The sequence below is a fragment of the Colletes latitarsis genome, unplaced genomic scaffold (assembly GCF_051014445.1).
Source record: "Colletes latitarsis isolate SP2378_abdomen unplaced genomic scaffold, iyColLati1 scaffold0002, whole genome shotgun sequence".
NCBI lineage: Eukaryota > Metazoa > Arthropoda > Insecta > Hymenoptera > Colletidae > Colletes > Colletes latitarsis.
The window spans coordinates 12,676,938-12,681,843 of record NW_027488365.1 but is presented as its reverse complement, the minus strand read 5'-3'; positions in this window follow the sequence as shown (position 1 = coordinate 12,681,843).

Genomic DNA, 4,906 nt, shown 5'->3' with positions numbered 1-4,906 from the left:
AAATTGACTGTTTCAGTGTGGTACCACATTACTACGTGATCCAATCCAGAAATAGCCCAGGATCCAGCCATGAAGTATGAGAAATATGCGAAAGTATGAGCCTGATGAGGGCATATCCTAGACCTAACCCAGACCTAACATGCGTTATCCTCTAAAATATTTATCAAGACCAGGTTTAATTGATTGTTTCGGTGCGGTACCACATTACTACGTGATCCACACCAGAAAAAACCCAAGACCCGTTCAACAAGTATGTGAAAAACGCGAAAGTATGAGCCTGATGCGGGCAAATCCCAGACCTATCCCAGACATAACTTGCGTTATCCCCTAAAATATTGATCGAAACCAGGTTGAATTGACTGTTTTAGTGTGGTACCACATTACTACGTGATCCAAAGCAGAAAAAACCCTGGATTAGGTCAACATGTATGTTAAAACTGCGAAAGTATGACCCTGATGAGTCCAAATCCCAGGCCTAACCTAGACATAACTTTCGTTATCCTCTAAAATATTGATCGAAACCAGGTTTAGTGGACTGTTTCAGTGTGGTACCACATTACTGCGCGATCCAATCCAGAAAAAACCCAGGATCTGTTCAACATGTATGGAAAAATGCGAAAGTATGTCCCGCATGAGGGCAAATCCCAGACCTATCCCAGACCTAACATGCGTTATCCTCAAAAATATTGATCGAAACCAGGTTTAATGGACTGTTTCAGCGTGGTACCACATTACTGCGAGCTACAATCCAGAAATAGCCCAGGATCTAGCCATGATGTATGAGAAAGATGCGAAAGTATGAGCATGATGTGGGCAAATTCTAGACCTGACCCAGACCTAACATGCGTTATCCTCTAAAATATTTATCAAGACCAGGTTTTATTGAATGTTTCAGTGTGGTACCTATTTACTACGTGATCAAAAGCAGAAAACACCCAGGATCCGTTCAACAAGTATGTGAAGAATGCGAAAGTATGAGTCTGATCAGTGAAAATCTCAGGCCTTACCTAGACCTAACATGCGTTGTCCACTAAAATATTGATGGAAACCAGGTTTCATTGACTGTTTCAGTGTGGTACTACATTACTACGTGATGCAATCCAGAAAAAGCCCATGATCTAGCCATCAAGTATGAGAAATATGCGAAAGAATGAGTCTGATGAGAGCAAATCCCAGACCTAACCTAGACCTAACATGCGTTATCCTCTAAAATATTGAGCGAAACCAGGTTTAATGGACTGTTTCAGTGTGGTACCACACTACTTCGTGATCCAAACCAGAAAAAACCCAGGATCCGTTCAACAAGTATGTGAAGAATGCGAAAGTATGAGTCTGATGAGTGAAAATCCCAGGCCTAACCTAGACCTAACATGCGTTATCCTCAAAAATATTGATCGAAACCAGGTTTAATGGACTGTTTCAGTGTGGTACCACATTACTACGTGATCCAAACTACAAAAAACCCAGGATCTGTTCAACGAGTATGTGAAGTGTGCGAAAGTATGAGTCTGATGAGGTCAAATCCCAGGCCTAACCTAGACCTAACATGTGTTATCCTCTAAAATATTGATCGAAACCAGGGTTAATCGACTGTTTCAGTGAGGTACTACATTACTACGTGATGCAATCCAGAAATAGCCCAGGATCTAGCCATGAAGTATTAGAAATATGCGAAAGTATGAGCCTGATGAGGGCAAATCCTAGACCTTACCCTGACGTAACATGCGTTATCCTCTAAAATATTTATCAAGACCAGGTTTAATGGACTGTTTCAGTGTGGTACCACATTACTATGTGTTCCAAACCAGAAAAAACCCAGGATCTGTTCAACGAGTATGTGAAGTGTGCGAAAGTATGAGTCTGATGAGGTCAAATCCCAGGCCTAACCTAGACCTAACTTGCGTTATCCTCTAAAATATTGTTCGAAACCAGGGTTAATCGACTGTTTCAGTGTGGTACCACATTACTACGTGATCCAAACCAAAAAAAAACCCAGTATCTGTTCAACAAGTATGTGAAAAACGCGAAAGTATGACCCTGATGAGGGCAAATCCCAGGCCTAACCTAGACCTAACATGCATTATCCTCTAAAATATTGATCGAAACCAGGTTTAATGGACTGTTTCAGTGTGGTACCACATTACTATGTGTTCCAAACCAGAAAAAACCCAGGATCTGTTCAACGAGTATGTGAAGTGTGCGAAAGTATGAGTCTGATGAGGTCAAATCCCAGGCCTAACCTAGACCTAACATGTGTTATCCTCTAAAATATTGATCGAAACCAGGGTTAATCGACTGTTTCAGTGAGGTACTACATTACTACGTGATGCAATCCAGAAATAGCCCAGGATCTAGCCATGAAGTATTAGAAATATGCGAAAGTATGAGCCTGATGAGGGCAAATCCTAGACCTTACCCTGACGTAACATGCGTTATCCTCTAAAATATTTAGCAAGACCAGGTTTAATGGACTGTTTCAGTGTGGTACCACATTACTATGTGTTCCAAACCAGAAAAAACCCAGGATCTGTTCAACGAGTATGTGAAGTGTGCGAAAGTATGAGTCTGATGAGGGCGAATCCCAGACCTATCCCAGACCTAAATTGCGTTATCCTCCAAAATATTGATCGAAACCAGGTTTAATGGACTGTTTCAGTGTGGTACCACTTTACTACGCGATCCAAAGCAGAAAAAACCGCCGATCAGGTCAACATGTTTGTTAAAACTGCGAAAGTATGACACTGATGAGGGCAAATCCCAGGCCTAACCTAGACCTAACATGCGTTATCCTCAAAAATATTGATCGAAACCAGGTTTAATCAACAGTTTCAGTGTGGTACCACATTACTACGTGATCCAAACCAGAAAAAAACCCAGTAGCTGTTCAACAAGTACGTAATGAATGCGAAATTATGTGTCTGATGAGGGCAAATCCCAGGCCTATCCTAGACCTAACATGCGTTATCCTCTATGATAGTGATCGAAACCATGTTTAATCGACTGTTTCAGTGTGGTACCACACTACTACATGATCCAAACCGGAACAAAACCCAGGATCTGTTCAACAAGTATGCGAAGTATGCGAAAATATGAGTCTGATGAGGGCAAATCCCAGGCCTAACCCAGACCTAACTAGCGTTGTCCTCTAAAATATTGACGGAAACCAGGTTTAATTGAATGTTTCAGTGTGGTACCACATTACTACGTGATCCAAACCAGTAAAAACCCAGGATCCGTTCAACGAGTATGTGAAGAATGCGAAAGTATGAGTCTGGTGAGTGAAAATCCCAGGCCTAACCTAGACCTAACATGCGTTATCCTGAAAAATATTGATCGAAACCAGGTTTAATTGACTGTTTCAGCGTACCACTTTACTACGTGATCCAAAGCAGAAAAAACCCTCGATCAGGTCAACATGTATGTTAAAACTGCGAAAGTATGACCCTGATGTGGGCAAATCCCAGGCCTAACCTAGACCTAACATGCGCTGTCCTCTAAAATATTGATGGAAACCAGGTTTAATTGACTGTTTCAGTGTTGTACTTCATTACTACGTGATGCAATCCAGATAAAGCCCAGGCTCTAGCCATCAAGTATGAGAAATATGCGAAAGAATGAGCCAGATGAGAGCAAATCGCAGACCTAACCTAGACCGAACATGAATTATTCTCTAAAATATTGATCGAAACCAGGTTAAATTGACTGTTTCAGTGTGGTACCACATTACTACGTGATCCAATCCAGAAATAGCCCAGGATCCAGCCATGAAGTATGAGAAATATGCGAAAGTATGAGCCTGATGAGGGCATATCCTAGACCTAACCCAGACCTAACATGCGTTATCCTCTAAAATATTTATCAAGACCAGGTTTAATTGATTGTTTCGGTGCGGTACCACATTACTACGTGATCCACACCAGAAAAAACCCAAGACCCGTTCAACAAGTATGTGAAAAACGCGAAAGTATGAGCCTGATGCGGGCAAATCCCAGACCTATCCCAGACATAACTTGCGTTATCCCCTAAAATATTGATCGAAACCAGGTTGAATTGACTGTTTTAGTGTGGTACCACATTACTACGTGATCCAAAGCAGAAAAAACCCTGGATTAGGTCAACATGTATGTTAAAACTGCGAAAGTATGACCCTGATGAGTCCAAATCCCAGGCCTAACCTAGACATAACTTTCGTTATCCTCTAAAATATTGATCGAAACCAGGTTTAGTGGACTGTTTCAGTGTGGTACCACATTACTGCGCGATCCAATCCAGAAAAAACCCAGGATCTGTTCAACATGTATGGAAAAATGCGAAAGTATGTCCCGCATGAGGGCAAATCCCAGACCTATCCCAGACCTAACATGCGTTATCCTCAAAAATATTGATCGAAACCAGGTTTAATGGACTGTTTCAGCGTGGTACCACATTACTGCGAGCTACAATCCAGAAATAGCCCAGGATCTAGCCATGATGTATGAGAAAGATGCGAAAGTATGAGCATGATGTGGGCAAATTCTAGACCTGACCCAGACCTAACATGCGTTATCCTCTAAAATATTTATCAAGACCAGGTTTTATTGAATGTTTCAGTGTGGTACCTATTTACTACGTGATCAAAAGCAGAAAACACCCAGGATCCGTTCAACAAGTATGTGAAGAATGCGAAAGTATGAGTCTGATCAGTGAAAATCTCAGGCCTTACCTAGACCTAACATGCGTTGTCCACTAAAATATTGATGGAAACCAGGTTTCATTGACTGTTTCAGTGTGGTACTACATTACTACGTGATGCAATCCAGAAAAAGCCCATGATCTAGCCATCAAGTATGAGAAATATGCGAAAGAATGAGCCTGATGAGAGCAAATCCCAGACCTAACCTAGACCTAACATGCGTTATCCTCTAAA